This window comes from Microcebus murinus, chromosome 4 (genome assembly GCF_040939455.1).
Source record: "Microcebus murinus isolate Inina chromosome 4, M.murinus_Inina_mat1.0, whole genome shotgun sequence".
Lineage (NCBI taxonomy): Eukaryota > Metazoa > Chordata > Mammalia > Primates > Cheirogaleidae > Microcebus > Microcebus murinus.
Window position 1 is genome coordinate 82411838 of NC_134107.1, and position 17823 is coordinate 82429660.

Below are 17823 nucleotides of genomic sequence, written 5' to 3' on the forward strand. Positions count from 1 at the left end.
GCCAGCCTTGACAAGATCAGAAGCCTGCTGTAATTGGATTGAAGGAAGCCAGACTGTCTGAAATCTTGCCTGTAAAGGTACCTTGACTTCCCATGAACAGGTGGACGATGAAAGAGATGTTGGAAGTGTAAGGCAAAAGCGATCAACTTGAGAGAGGAAAAGAAGTCACAAATTCAGAAACTTTTGACTTTGCCAGTACCCTAAGAACTAAAGTTCTAAGAGAGCAGAAACCATTGTATCCTGAGGGCTTTGCTTTGTATTTAGCACAGGTATGTGGGAGGGAAGGATAGAGGGAGGAATGGAAGGATGGATGAAGTTTAGAAAAAAAAAAAGAAAACAGTATTGGCCACTGAAAGAACATTTAACCTGAAAAACTAACCTGTACCAATCTAAAGTCTGTTATTTCTGATTTAAGAGCTTCTTTTTTTGATCTGTTAACATGTGGAAACATAATTTAAAATTCTTAACAATTTTCTAGTAATCATACCTAGCAATAAGATACTTTGCTTGAAATTCATTTGTTTATGGGGATTGCGATCTGTAGCACTCAACAACTTTGATGCTTGAATGAATTAGTTAATAAATGTTTAGTTTAAGTAGTGCCAAGGTAATCTGTTTGGGAACACCAAATATGGGGGGAAAATAAAATAGGGACAGTAATATTGAAATGTTTTCTACTCAACTCAAATTCTTTGAGTTAAAGCAGAGTTAGAAAACATGGTGTTAGTCAAAGTGTTAGTCTTTAATGTAAAAAAACAAAAATTGAGACAGAATTTATTTTGTGGTTGTTATAGTTAGTTGAGCTGTTTGTGCCTCTTCTCATAACACTTTTCATTCACAGGTAAGCAACCTTCACGCTGAAAAAATTATTACATTAAAATTTTAATGTGAAATCAATGTACCATTTGGCAAGATAAGACATGCTTTTCTCTGTTATTTGAAGTAAATGTGTACTAGACCATTAAAACCCAGGGGCATTTATGGAGTCCTCAGAAGGGGTAAGATGCTGTAAAAGGGATTTGAAGATTCCAAAAGAGCTTATGATTTGATGAAGTGGAACCATTAGATCAGAAGTCTGAAAGCCTGGATTTTCATTCCAACAATTCGCCTAACTGAAGCTGCATGATTTCAGAGAGGACATTTAATCTCTCTCTGCCTCAGTTTATTCATCAGGAAACAGATATGTAATTGCCCTTTAATCTCTAATTTCCCAAATGCTACAGTTATACATGCAGTTCTATCACTGTACATTAAAAACACAATGAAATCAATAAAGAACATGACAGCATTAGATAGATCATCCAGACAAAACATCAACAAAAAAACAAGACTTAATCTGCACTATAGACCAAATGGACCTACTAGATATTTACAGAATGTTTCACCAATAGCTGCAGAACACAGATTCTTCTCCTCAAGACAAAGATCACTCTCAAGGGTAGACCTCATGTTAGGCCACAAAACAAGTCTGAAAAAATTCAAAAAAAATTGAAATTATATCAAATATTTTCTCTGACCATAATGGAATAAAACTAGAAATCAATAATAAGAGGAACATTGGAAACTATACAAGAACATGGAAATTAAACAATGTGCTCCTGAATTTGGGCACCCAAATTGGAAAGAAGGAAGTCAAATTATCCTTGTTTGCAGATGATATGATCTTATATTTAGCAGTCCATCGCCTTAGCCACTCGACCACCTCATCTGCAATGATCTTATATTTAGAAAAACCTAAAGATGCCACCAAAAACTATTAGAACTGATTAACAAATTCAGTAAATTTTCAGGATACAAAATCAACATACAAAAATCAGTAGCATTTCTGTATGCCGATAGTAAACAATCTGAAAAAGAAACCAAGAAAGTATTATTACAATAGTTACAAATAAAATACCTAGGAAGAAAATTAACTGAAGAAGTGAAAGATCTCTGCAATGAAAGCTATAATACACTGATTCTAGAAATTGAAGAGGACACAAAAATATATAAAGATACTTTATGCTTATGAATGGGAAAAATCGATATTGTTAAAAAGTCCATGATACCCAAATAAATCTACAGATTAAATGCAATCCTCATCAAAATACCAAGGACATTCTTCACAGAAAAAGAAAAAATAATTCTAAAATTATATGAAACCACAAAAGCCCCAGAATAGCCAAAGCCATTCTGAGCAAAAAGAACAAAAGTGGAGGAATTACATTACCTGACTTCAAATTATACTACAGAGCTATACTAACCAAAATAGCAGGGTACTGGCATAAAAACAGACACATGAACCAATGAAACAGAATAGAGAACCCAGAAATAAAGCCACATATCTATAGTGAACTCAATTTTGACAAAGGTGCCAAGAACATAAATCATGGAAAGGACAGTTTCTTCAATAAATGGTGTTTGGAACACTGGATATCCATATGCAGAAGAATGAAACTAGACCCCTATCACTTGCCATATACAAAAATCAAATCAAAATAAAGACTTAAATCTAAGATCTGAAAATATGAAACTACTGAAAGAAAATATTGGGGAAATCTATCCAGGATATTGGTCTGACAAAGATTTCTTGAGTAATACCTCCACAGCACAAGCAACTAAAGCAAAAATAGATAAATGGGATCACATAAAGCTAAAAAGCTTCTGCACAGCAAAGGAAACATCAACAAAGTGAAGAGACAACTCATAGAATGGGAGGAAATATTTATAAACTACACATATGACAAGGAATTAGTAACTACAATATATAAGGAGCTCAAACAACTCAATTGGAAAAAAATCAAATAATCCAATTAAAAATGGGCAAAAGATTTGAAAGACATTTCTCAAAAGAAAACATATAAATGGTCAACAGGTATATGAAAAATGATCAACATTATTAGTCATCAGAGAAATGAAAGTCAAAGCTACAATGAGATACCGTCTCACCCTAGTTAAAATGGCTTTTATCAAAAAGACAGGCAATAATGAATGCTGATGAGGATGGAGAGAAAGGGGAACCTTTGTACATTGTTAGTGGGAAAGTAAATTAGTGCAACCACTATGAAGAACAGTATGGAGTTTCCACAAAAAAAAAAAAAATAGAACTACCATATGACCCAGTAATCCCACTGCTGGGTATATAATTCCAAAAGAAAGGAAATCAGTAGATCAAAAAGATATTTGCACTCGCATGTTTATTGTAGCACTATTCACAATAGCCAAGATTTGAAATTAAATTAGATAGTGAGAAATTCTAATAAATGTTTAAATGGAATCCAAGAATGAGAGTAGAGATTGAAGCAGTCTATATTTGAAGAGATAATTGGCTGAGAATATCCCAGAAAATAGATGATAATAATCTTTGAATTAAAGTAGCTCTGTGAATCTCAGGAAGGAAAAACGAAAATAAAGCTACACCTAGAATCATCATATAGTCATGTGTTACTTAATGACAAGGATATGTTCTGAGAAATGTACCCTTAGATAATTTTGTCATTGTGCAAACATCATAGAGTGTTCTTACACGAACCTAGCTGGTGTAGCCTACTACACACATAAGCATAGGCATAGGCTATATGGTATAGCTATTGCTCCTAGGCTACCTGTACAGCATACTAATACCTGTACAGTATTACTATACTGAATACTGTAGGCAATTGCAACTGTAGGTAAGTATTTGTGTATCTTAGCATAGAAAATTTATAGTAAAAATATGATATAATCTTATAGGACCACTATCATACATGCAGTCCATCACTGACCAAATCATCACTATGCAGCACATGACTATAATTAAAAATCCTAAAAGCAGACAGAACAAAGACATGTTACCCATAAAGGCATACTTGTTCTTTTTTTTTTTTTTTTTTTTTTTTTTTTGAGACAGAGTCTCGCTTTGTTGCCCAGGCTAGAGTGAGTGCCCTGGCATCAGCCTAGCTCACAGCAACCTCAAACTCCTGGGCTCGAGCAATCTTTCTGTCTCAGCCTCCCGGGTAGCTGGGACTACAGGCATGCACCACCATGCCCGGCTAATTTTTTCTCTATATATTAGTTGGCCAATTAATTTCTTTCTATTTATAGTAGAGACAGGGTCTCGCTCTTGCTCAGGCTGGTTTCGAACTCCTGACCTTGAGCAATCCACCTGCCTCAGCCTCCCAGAGAGCTAGGATTACAGGCGTGAGCCACCGAGCCCAGCCGGCATACTTGTTCTAAAATGAGGATTATGTTGTGCTAACAAAAAGTCCCAAATTTTCAGTACCTTAAATGATAAATGGTGATTCCTTATACTACATGTTCTTCTTGTTTCAGATTGCGACTCTACTCTGTCGCAGACACTGATGGAGCAGCCACTGCTTGGAACATTGCCATCATTGTGACAGAGGAGGAAAAAAATCTCTGGAGGTTCAAATTGGTAATTAAAGTTTCTGAGTCAAAAGTGACACAAGTCACTTTCATTCACAATCTTCTTTTTAGAACTAGGTATATGGCCTTCTTCAACTACCAGGGGCCAGGAAGTACTGTCCTTTTCTGTGCCCAGGATTGACAAATGTTTGTGGAACAACATCAATGACTACCATAGTACACCCACAACTATTAGACTCACTGTCTCTTCCAAGCGTAAAACACTTTGACCCTCAAGAGAAACAACCAAAATGTCACAACCAGTCAAACTCCAAATCCATTTTCTGACAGTGAAGAGCAGTAATCTTGGCCACAGGGTTGGTGAGTGGTGGCCTCTATATCAGCATAGAACTAAGAACAATAACAAAAAGTGATTTGCTGCATACATACTCAATATACAAGGACAGAATAATCACAAGAGATACTTTCGTTGGAAAAGACAGATAATATAGCAGATACTATTCTGAAGCAATTCTGAAATCCTGCTGGACAGACATTGTGAAGGATCCCACCATAGGGATTGGAAATATTCCTTGATTAGGCCTTGATTCTGCTTCCTGAAAGAGGTTCCATAGCTACTATTATCTATGGTCTTTGACTCGCTATCTGGAAACTTATCCCTTTTCCATTATCCTCCTTGGACACCCCGGAATTGGGAATTAGAGAATGTACGCTCCTTGTAGGGTAAGCAGCTATCTCAGCCTGCTTCCTGCTTGCGAAAGCTTGAGAATCCAAAGGTCACTTAACATTTTTTTCCAAAACATAAGATTTTAGCCCAGGCTAATGGTTCCTTAGGCAGAACACTCTTCTCAAAAATTGGAAAATGTCTCTCTATTTGTTTTCAGTCACCTTTATGTGCCAATGATTGCACACACTTTTTTCTTCATAGACTTGCCATGTGTCACTAGATTTCACCCCTATGCCTCTTTCCTACTCTGTCTCTCACAAATGCAGACACCTTGGGCATACCAGGCTGCAGTAGGCTTATCACATTCTTAGCCATTTCCTTCAATTGAAAGGATTTACTTTGTACCGTCTAAATCCGAGAGGATTTTAACAATGAGCATGATGGCAATACCTTTGATTTGACCTTTGATATAAGGCTAAAATTTATAAATCTTTGTAGCTCAAATAATTTCTCAATTTTATATTTTAATGTTTGGGGCTAAAAGAGGTGGCCTGTCTAACCCTTAAAGGTCTCTGAATTTGAGGACTCTATTCTTTTTCAGTTTTGCTTGCAAACCTTCCAGTCCTATTCTGAACCCATCCCTTTCTTGTGTCAGATTGCCAAATATAGTGAACAGCGACCAACACTTGCTTTGAACATTCATTTTGTTTCAACCCTTCGTTACAATTTAAAAAAAAAAAAAAACTTCCTCAGGTACATTGTCTGTCTTCCAAGTAACAGAAGGTGACAGCTTTTGCCATTTTTTCCTACCACATAACATGACAGCTCTCTCTCCAGCATCTGATAACAGACTCTTTGTCAATCACTACCTGGCATCTGAGCAAATGACACATTTTAAGTGTTGTTTTGTTTGTTTACTTGTTTTGTTTACAGAACCATCCCATTTCAAGTCCCTAGTTTCTGTGACATAGATAAAGAGAGTCTCTTGATAGTCACAAAACATTTAGTTTTCTAGGACAAGATAGTCATATGACACAGAGTATCACTCATATTAATGGATTTTCTAGTTTCCTTTGTGCCCAAACTTCATAAAAGATACATAGCTCTCCTTACAACATTTTTGGATAATATTTCTAAGAGATGAATTTACATTTTCATATTTAAAACTAAAAACAATATTTTAAACAAAATCCTATGTATTTAATTGGGTTACATTTCATATACAATTTGTAGGCTATCAACAAAATCCACAAACAGATTTTTTTTCAAGAAGTAGGCTGGTTTATTGAGAACTTCCTGCTGTGACAAAGGTGGGAGGTATTCAGTGTTTTGTCTCTTTCTTTTAAAATTTTTACTATAATATTCTGAAATTTAAAAAAAGAAATTTCAAATAAAAACTTAGAAGTTTCTAGAGAATAGAAAGAATTCATATATATCCTTCACCCAAATTCACCAATTGTTTTATTTTTATTTGTATGCCATATTTACTATGTCATCTATTTACACAAATACTATTAAATTTTTTCTAACTCATTTGATAGTATGATAAGTTAAAGATCTTGTGCCATTTTTAGCCTAAATACTTCAGTATGAATTTCCTAAGAAAAAGGACATTGGAGTACATCTATTAAAAGCCGAGTATTTAACATTACACAATTTTATTATCTAATCTATGGATCTTAATCTGATTTTTCAAATTGTTCCAATAATGTCCTTTTCAGCAATCTTGTTTGTTTGGTCCAAGACCCAATCCAGGTTCATGTATTGCATTTAGCCGCCTTATCTGTTCATTGTTGTTTGATCTGAAATAGTTTCTCAGCTCGCTTTATCGCAGAATTGGCATTTTGAAGGTGACGAGTTAGTTATTTTTGTGGAGTGCCGCTGAGTTCAGATTTGTCTGGTGTTTCCTCATCATTAGATCGAGGTTATGCATTTTGTACAGGAATATCACAGAAATGATGCTATGTCCTTCTCAGTGCAACGTGTCAGAAAGTATATGATGTCAGTCGGTCCATTACTGGTGATATGGACCTTGATCACTTGGTTAAGGTGGTATAATCTAGGTTTCTACTGTAAAGTTATTATTTTCCCTTCATGATTGATAAGTAGTTTATGAGGTGATGCTTTGAGTATATGTAATTACTTGTTCCTAATATAACTTTCACACACAAGTTTTAGCATCTGTTGATGATTCTTGCCTCTATCAATTGTCACTATTATGATTACAAAATAGTGATTTTTCTAATATTAGCATTTCTTCTATGTTCATTTGTTGGCATTTTACTGTAAGATAAAAACAGTAATAGCCCTTTGAATAAAAGATATAAATATGTATATACACAAATATGTGTAAATACATAAAATATATATCCATGAATCCATGGTTAATGAATGAAAGTTTTTCTTTTCCTACCATTCATTCATTCACTATCCCCAGATTCATGGACATGTACTTCATTGAAGAGGTTAATATCCATTATTTATTTTGCTGCTTAAATAGTTCTAGATGTGGCACTTTTGATCAGCCTCTGAAAGTCACTGCATGTCAGTTTGTGTTATAGAGATCCTTCTCATACTGTTTTTTTTAAAAACAGATGTATAGTACAACTTTCTTACAATCTTTTTTCTTGTTCTTCCTCAGATTCGATATTTTCTACTGGTCTATCTCTAAGTTATTTTTATCTTATTTTATTTTTTGAGATAGGGCCTTTCTCCATCACCTAGGCTGAAGTACAGAGGCACGATCACAGTTTATCTCAGCCTCAAATTCCTGGGTTCAAGCAATCCTCCTGCCTTAGCCTCCCAAAGCACTGGGATTACAGGCATGAGCTTCTCACTCTTCCATCTCAATTCTGCTGTTAAGACCATGCAATGAATTTTTAAACTTCAAACATTATATTATTACATCTATAATTTCCATTTGGCACTTTTTAAATAAATAATAAGATAATAAATAAAAGGACAGACATAAAATTATATATATTCTTCATTTCTATATTTTTGCAAGCTATATCTTCCTTTACTTTAGATATTTTCCATCAATATTTTCTTTTACTTCATGGCAGATAGTGTAGCAACTCCTTCAAAACCTTGTCTACTAATTTCAACAACTGTTCATTATCTTTTCCATAAAAATAGGTCACCTTTTCCTAGTTCTTTATTTGTTAATTAATTTTAGATTGTATCCTTGGCAGTATAAATATTATGTTTTGAAAACTCTGGAAAAGTCTGATATTTTTATTTGGAAAGCAATACATTTGATTGAAATTAAATTGTAAATTATTACTCTTGGGTGGCAACTCAATTCTTAATGTAGTTCTTTTATATTTAGTTGTGCTACTTTGAATCTACACCCCCCCCCACTCTGCCCCATATGCATAGTTCAAGCCAGACTTGGCCAGAGTCTGTTCGTGTATTTTCAAAATCATCCCAGTCTGGCTCTCCTCTTTTAGGAATCTTCCCTGACTTCTAAGCTACTGGGATGGCCCTGAACTCTGTCCTCTTGTCTATAGGCACACAAAGGTTGTGAGTTTTCTACTAGTGATCTACCCACCCCACTTGGTGGCTGTCTTGGACTGTCCTCTAATAAAATCACGAAAGGGAAAAAATGTACTCCATGTGGGCCTCTTCTTCCAAGTTTTGACTCCCCTCAAAAATGATCCTGCTTTCATTCATTGTCAAGTGCCTTTATGAATGTTTTGTATTTTTCCCAGAGTTGATAGTTGTTACACATGGCAGGTTTGAGTCTTATAGGAACTTAATTTGCCCTATAGAAGTAGGCACATCATAATATAACTGCTGAAAACCAAAGACAAAGAGACAATCTTGAAAGAAGTCCGTGGAAAATGACACCATATACCCAGGGGAACAACAATTCCATTAATGAATGATTTCACTCTAGAGAGCCAGAAGACAGTTGTATAGCTTTTAAAAATCTTATCAAATCTGGATTTTGAGTCATAGTTAGATTGCATTCCCCTACAGCCAAGGTGTGAGAGAAGATATACTTCCTAGTGCTTGAGTGGCTTCATTTTTATATCTATGTATCTGATTTCATTTTGGAGTTTACTCCTGTGTATGGTGTGGGTTAATTAAATTTTATCTTCTTCCAAATGGTTATCCACTTACTCCAGCAGTATTTATTAAAACCTTCACCTCTTCTGTGTCTAGGACTGTTAAAAACAGAAACTTCACCTCTGTCCTAGTGTTTTTAGATATCATCTTTATCATATATTTAGTTTCCATGTGTACTTAGGTCTATTTCTAGACTTGCTATTTTATTTCACTGATATGTTTGTTTATTCATTTGTGAGTTCCATACTGTATTAATTGTAGAGGATTTATAATATATTTTAATATAAGACCAGTTCCTTCTCTTAGCATTTCTTTTCTGCATTTTCCTAGCCATTCTTGTGTGTTTATTTTTCTATATATACTTTGGTATCAACTTTTATAATACCATAAAAAAGTGCTTACTGGCACTTTTATTGGAATTACATTATATTTATAAATTAATATAAGAAAAATGGACATCTTTATGATGTTGAGTCATCATACCCAAATACAAGTATGTCTTTTTCAATTTGCTCATATCTATTTTTCTGTCTTTCAGAATTGTCTTAGAATTTTCTCCATACAGGTTTTGTATATTTCTTGTTAACAACATTCTTAAGTTTTTTAATTTTATAATCTTATTTAAAAATAATTTTATCTTCCATTATATTACTTAGTTATTGTTGTTTACATTTAGTTCTTTAATTTCTATATGTTAATTTTATATTATGTTACTTTAATAAATTATTTTATTGTTTTAGTTATTTTTATCATGATTACTCAGGATTTTCTAGTAGTGCTATTATATCATTTGCAACCAGAGATGGTGTTTTTAGTTTTTTCAAACCCTTATGACTCTGTTTTCTATTGTCTAATTGCACTGGGTAATACCACGAGTATAATGTAAAAATAGTACTGTAGTGTAGATAATACGTGATATATATTTTATTAATAAAATTGACAAACCTATTGAAAGACTTATCAAGAAAAGAATAGAAAATACAAAAGAAAGCAATTACAGAATTGCAAAATGTAACATCACTGTACATCTTACAGACATTAAGAAATAATAGAAACAAAGTTATATTAAACAAAGTTATACTCAATGAAAGCTGAAAAACTCATAGAAAAATGCATCTTATCAAAACTAACACAAGAAGAAAGAGGAACTCTTACTAGTTCCTGATTAAAAGGTTGAATCAGTATTTAAAACTGTCCCATAAAGAAAACAATGACAAAGGGCTTCACTGGCAAATTCTGCTAAACATTTCAAGAAGCAATGATGCCAATCTTATACCAGCTTAGCCACAGAACAGTAAAAGTGGTTATACTTGCCAATAACTTCTATGAGATTGGCATAGCCTTAATGTCAAAACATACTAGAAAATGTAAGGAAAGAAAAGTATAGGCCAATTTTACCCATTACCATGCACTACATACAAATCATGCAGATTATGAACAAATTGACTTTATTCTAGGAACATGGGATTTATTAATAATATTAAAAATCAAACAAGTTATTTGCTGCATTAATTGTGTAAAGAAAACTCAAAAGATCATTTGTCTCATAATTCCTACTTTAGGTTTTTATTCTATGTGAATAATCAGAGATGTGTATAAAGATTTTCTAAGAGTCCTAATTGTTCCACCCTTTTCTCTTTCCATGTCCTTTTCCACATGACTTTGCAGTTTCTCCTACTTAAGAGGGGAATGGATTTTTTCACCACTGATTCTGAAATTGACTGTATGACTTGCTTGGCTGATGGGTATCAGCAGACATGGTCTCTGCAGAAGTTTGTAAAGGTGTTAGTTCTGCATTCCACTGTCTCCTGCTGTTTCTTAAACACGGAGAGTGCTTCTGCCTTAAGGCATTGGTTGTCTGTGTTCCCTCCCTGTGGCTCTCAGCACTCCTGGCCTTCATTCATGTCTCTGTTTACTGCTACCCCATCAGAGTAGCCTTTTCCGAATATTCAAGATACAATAATGTGTTCTTGCAAAAGACATTCAGTGCATCCCTCTTTATTCTGTTTTCGCAGTTTGCTTTGTATCATTTATCACCACGTGACTTATAGAATGTTAATTTATTCATTGGCTTGTCTCTCATGATTGGATTATGAGATACACTAGTGCAGGGACTTTTTCTACCTTTCTCATCCTTGAATTCTTACTGCCTGGAAGAGTGCCTGCGTACAGTCAGTATATGAGGATTATTTGCCATATTAAGACCATGCCTTGGGTCTTACTAATTAAACTACTTCAATCTTTATTAATTTGGCAAAATGTAAACCTGATACATGTTGGGGGTTGGATGATGAAGTGAAATGGGAGTTAGAAATTCCTGAATAATGAAGCAGTTAGTCCATACTTTGTTGACAGTTCTTTTTATTTATTTATTTATTTATTTATTTTTGAGATGGAGTCTCACTCTGTTGCCCGGGCTAGAGTGCCATGGTGTTAGCCTAGCTCACAGCAATCTCAAACTCCTGGGCTCAAGCAATCCTCCCAAGTAGCTGGGACTACAGGCATATGCCACCATGCCCAGCTAATTTTTTCTATTTTTAGTTGTTTGGCTAATTTATTTCTATTTTTAATAGAGATGGGGTCTCAACTCTTGCTCAGGCTGGTCTAGAGCTCCCGAGCTCAAGCAATCCTCCCGCCTCGGCCTAAATGCTAGAATTACAGGCATGAGCCACTGCACTTGGCCTGTTGAGAGTTCTTAAAGTGATAGAAATATACTGTACTTGCCATTGTTCTTTCCTGCTATCCCATACACTGGGAGAATCACAAACTGAACCTTCATAAAAAGTCATGCAAAGGAGTAATGATGATGGATACATTTTGGAGAACTTGAAAGAATTTTGAAGGAAGAAATTGAAAGATATAATATGTAATGAACCTAAGCATGAATAATGCATTAATGAGTTATGATCACAGTGTGTAAGGAAGAAAATGAAGAAAGTATCTTGACTCGAATAAAACAAATATGTGTGAAAGTAAAACCACAAAGACTCAAATATTTGATATAAAGTGACCTATAAAATACAGAGAAACCAAACAATAACATGTGAAACTATTTAATTTTTCTCAGTTATAACCAAAATATTTAGGTGGTTAGAATGTGGTTGCTTGCATAGTTGAATGTATTGTCAATAATCAAGCAGATGATAAAGGATTTATGGTTATAATAGGGTATCTTAATTCATAATAAAATGCAATTGGAGAGAGAAATAATAGATGCTCAACAAAAGCTGAATTCTGGGAGTTACTTTCAAGGAAGGAGTGGCTCAATATATACAGCAATCTCATCAATCCTGTTCATACCACAGAGATGTGTTCATAGAATTAATGAAATAACTAGATGTTTGAAAAGGAAAAGAAAACAACTATGTATAACAGGAGAAATAGCTTGCCTAACTGAGCCTAAATTAGTCTAACCTATTTTTAGTCTGTAATTCTGCCCTAGTAGGCCCGTGGGAATTGGAGGGAAATATGGATTGAGAAAATTTGCTTTTTCCCAGCTTAATGATGCTGAGATAGTCCTGAAATACATTCTAAAAGGCTTGACGTTCCAAAGACAACTCAGTGTCTGCCAGTCACAGAGAAAATAGAAAGGTGGAAAGTTTATTTTTAAAACACAACATTTCCTCCAGTGGTCCTCTCTAGGTCCTTGCACCTTACTACAGGCCATGGAAATAGACAGGCATATCAACTCTGTGAGTATATTAAACGTGTAAGTTAGACAAAGAATCTGGTTTTGTTCAGTTTTAAAGAAATTCTTTTTTTTTTTTATTTTCTTTTTCTGGACATATCTGATCCCCCTCTCAAATCCAAGTCTAGCTTATTCTCAGTCTAACATTACTGGTTCAATATCATTTAAAAAAAAAAAAAAAATATATATATATATATATATATATATATATATATATATATTCCTTTCCATTATTAAAGGAATGGAAAATCTTAACTAGAGAAAATACTTTGATAATTATATTAATTTGGATATTTTTTCTTCTCTCAAGAAATGTTCCTCTCCATCCTTTATTCTTTTGTTGTTTCAGATGACTCAAAAAAAATCCCTAGACTTCAGCCAGTATGGCTGAAGCTAAAAGCTAAAAGCTCCCCAAACTTTTATAATTGTAAGCACTCCTGGATTCTACTAAAGGGTGACTTATGCAGTTTCCAGATAAATTGTATCCTAAAAATTGTAGAATTATGCACCAACAGTTAAAAGACATAATTACAAGTTGAAATATTATGACACATTGTGTAATGTCATACAATCAAATGCAGTGTTTAGTAAATAGACACCTCTGTCATTTTGTATTTATTTATACAGATTTAGAAATAAAGCACACAACTAAAAAAAGAAAAAATAGAGAGTTTCACTTGGTGCTTGGCATTGTTGGAGGAACCCAGAATACAATGTTGAACCATTTACATGATCCTAAGGACCTCATTCTAATTTTTGCCTTCTGGGCAAAATGGATATACTGTAACCACACCTATGATGAGGATAAACACAATGGTATGGAGTTGGCTAAGTTACGGACTTACTCTGTTTTTAGGGTTGGAGGAGATATCACAGAATCTGACATCAGGAGACATGACTAAGAGTTAGGGGCGAAAATGGGCATGTTGCAGGAAGAGGGAATAACCCGAATGTAAAAGACAGCAGATGCAGGGACCCTGGAGAGTTCCAGATGATTGGGATACACATTTGAAGCAGGAAGTGGAGAGAGAATAAGCTACTTCACTCTAGATACTTCTAAAAGGAAAATCTGAGCTTCCCTTTAGAAGTATCTCCTTTTTTTTCTAAAAACTCGTCTCTTTATGAATATTGTCTAGACTCAAAACCTCTCTTGCTAACTTTCTTCCACATATGCTCCTATGTGAAGTTTGATTCCATTCACTCTCTTTATCCTAAAATCTTAGCAATCTTTTAGGAACTAGGAATATTTGTTTTCCACAGTATAGAGATGATCCATCCCATCTTCATACATCTCCTGACAGTTAGCTCAACCTGAGGATAATGGATCTTCACATTGCCTTCCCTGTTCATGTACAGAGGAAAAAAGAGCATTTATGTATTCTCAAGATTTCCCTGGTCCAGAAGCAAAGAGAGAAACATTTCGATGTGTTTGTATATGCATGGCAAGGAGACCTCTAAGGTCGTCAGATTTTAGGTAAATCCACACTGGAGTGCTGAACTATTCTGCTGATATTCACATATAATGTTTTTCTAATCTAGGACAAACCCTCTAAAGATTGCTCTGTCCCTCACACTAGTTAACAAGGTCCCTGGCTGGGAAGAGGATGATGGATTCTAGAGACCAAGCAGCTATCACAAGTGTGGGTTGGGGAGTCACACTCTGGAGGGCTGAAGGAGGATGCACTTTCTGATAACAGCAGAGAACATGTCAGCATGGATAAGTTCCAGTAGGTAACCACAAGGAAATCCTAGTGTAGGGCCTGAACTGTTGGTGTGTTTTTCTCATGGACTAACTATATAGATTATCTCATGATGCATACAAATTAAAAACTACTGTGGCCCTTTCCACCAAACACATATAATGATTTCTTTGTTAAGCTGGACATCTTGCCCCTATGTGAGGGTGACATGAGGAGCAAAAGGAAGAGTGTCCTGATGCCCATTCACATCTCCACTGGCTCACATGCAAAGCCATCAGCAATGCATGAGCCCTCCTGAAGAACCTTTCTGATGATGGGCTTCTCAAGGAGGTCATTCTAGTTCCTAAAACTTTTTCTTTTATATTACAGAACAAATATTTATGTTAGAAAATATAAACAGGTAAAACTCTAAAAATAGTAATCATACCCCTCTAAAGCAACCACTGTTAACATTTGATGTTAACAACATTTGATGTTTCTTCTGAAGTTTGACCTTCCTGTTTATACTTACCTTCTCCTTTACCAAAACAGCATATTCTGTAGATACTATTTTGTGTCCACTTCTTTTATCCAACCACAAGTATCAATATCTCCATCTGTACTTTAAATATTCTATTGTAATAAAATTTTTATGTCTGCATAGTACTCCATTGAATGGCTATATCATACTTGGTTAAGAATGATGTTTTATAGTTTCATAATTTTATATTGTTAGTTTACTCATGACCTCAAACTTTTCAAAATATTTGAACAATGGCTATCTCAAAGGGCTTAAATATTTGAATTTTAGTTATATGACTCTCTCTTCATTCTTGAATGCTTGAAAAATTTCATCCAGGTTCCACGTATTGTGTTAGGCTTAATGACAGCAATAAATTTAATAAATGTTCTGATAGTAGTTTTCCTATTATGAAGAAATTTTAACCCTCTGAATACTGACCCCAACCCTACTAGCAGAAGAAAGATTCAGAGATGAACGCTGATAAAGAGCCATTTGAGTTGAATTTTGAAGGAAGATTTGGAGTTAGCCAGGTGAAGAGTGAGGGTAAAGGATGTTTCAGACAGAAAACCGTATGTCCAAAACCCCCAAACTAGTTCATTATTCCTAAAGTGTCAAAGAGAGGACAGAGATGAGAAAGATAAGACTGCAGAAATACACAGGGTGGACCCATGCCCAGAGGTTGACTCATTATCCTGAAGTGTGTGTGAATCTTTGGAAAGATTTTAAGTAGACAAGTGGCAAAGTTAGGTTGTAGAAATAGCACTTTATTTCTATGGAAGGAATGTGAGATGGGATGGACTAGAAGGAAACAAAACTTGAAAATATGCTGAGGAGAAAGTATTGACTCCAATGTTTTAATTCAAGTCGATTGAAATTAATGTTGACATTTAACATATCACTAGATACTTCCTTCCAAGCTGGCTCCAATTCATTCATGGGCACTTTTTGGATATGACTGCTTACTCAATTTTGAAACCATGTAAGTGTACCTTTCCCCATTAACTCGAAGAGTTATTATAATTGTCTTACTACCTACTGAAATCTAAAAGGATTCCCAATCTACTGGTAATCCCATCAAAAAGAAAATTAAATTAAATGTAGTAAGGAATAATAAATTTCCTTTCTCCCAATTTCTCCTTTCATATTACTGAATGTGACCAGGAAACTCTCTGTGGAGGGTCAGGTCTGCATGAGGTTTCAAGTAGAACTTAAATACTACCCAAATATTATGAGATATTTAGGTGTCTGAAGACCTACCTATTTCTTCACTATTCTAATAAGACAGGAAATCTCAAAAGTTATTAACTATATGCATTTTTCCATCAGAGATAATTTAAGTGATGGCTTAGAGTATAATCATTCAAGGAGTTTTTAATACAAGATGTAGTGGGAACTTCTTTATTTTTGCCCCCTTTGACCTACCATGCTAAGTGCAGCTCCACTGACTGCTATGGACAGAGGACATTTTACTTGTTATAAATTAAGTTTATTTGATAATATTTATTTATTTATTTTTAATTTTTTTATTTCAGCATATTATGGGGATACAAATTTTAAGGTTGTATACAATGCCCTTGCCCTCTCTCCTCTGACAAGTCTGAACTTCAAGCGTGACCATCCCCCAGATGGTGCACATCTCACTCATTATATATGTATATACCTGTCCCCTCCTCCCCCTTTCACCTGCCCAATACCCAATAAATGTAATTCCTATGTGTCCACTTAGGTGCTGATCAGTTAATACCAATTTGCTGGCAAGTATATGTGATGCTTGTTTTTCCATTCTTGGAATACTTCATTTAGTAGTATGGATTCCAGCTCTATCCAGGAAAATACAAGATATGCTATATCACCATTGTTTCTTAGAGCTGAATAGTACTCCATGGTATATACATATACCACATTTTATTAATCCACTCATGTATTGATGGGCACTTGGGTTGTTTCCACAGCTTTGCAATTGTGAATTGTGCTGCTATAAACATTCGAGTACAGGTCACCATAATCTTCTTGCTATCCCATAATTTTTTTTCATATTCTCACTGCTGCTGATAAAACTTTCTGTACATTATTATGAAAATCTGAAGCTGGATCCCAGAGGACCTTTTTGGATTGGAGGTCATAAGACCTGCCAAAATATCTCTTTACCTCTCTATCATTTGGTCACTTGAAATAGACTTCTGCTTTTTCATCTTGATCTTACATATAATGGAGAATCCTATCTTTTCCATATGCAGTCATTAATAATTGCTTAATATATTATAGAAATGCAATACTAAATTTTAAGCTGTATATTGCATTAGGTTTATATTGAGAGATCTTTTATAGCTGTAGATTAATCTTGTGATTTTTTGACAAAGTAAATTCCACCTCCTATTGTGGCTAAAAAACCCTAATGTTATTTCCCTCTTCTAGCTTCTATTTTTGGTTTGTTTGTCTCTGGCTTTTTTGGTTTTGAGGTTTTTGGTGGGGAGTGGGGAGGGTCTCACTAGATTCCCTATGCTGGAATGCAGTGGCTATTCACAGGTACAATCATAGCACACTGTGGACTCGAACTATCCTCCTCCATCTCAGCCTCCCTAGTAGATGGGACTATAAGAGGGTGCACCTCACTTGGCTGTCTTCTGGCTCCTTTATCCTTCTTAGACAGCTTGTTGTATATCTTCCCTTGAGTTTGTGGCCTTTCACACGAAACCTAAACATATGCATATGCCCCATAATCCTCAGTCTGTGATGTAATACATTACATCAAGATTGTTTCACCCTGAATTTATTGCAGGGATAGTAGAAATGCAGATAGCTCAAGGAATTGGCTCATCTTCCACAGAGTCAATCTGGGCCTAGTGCT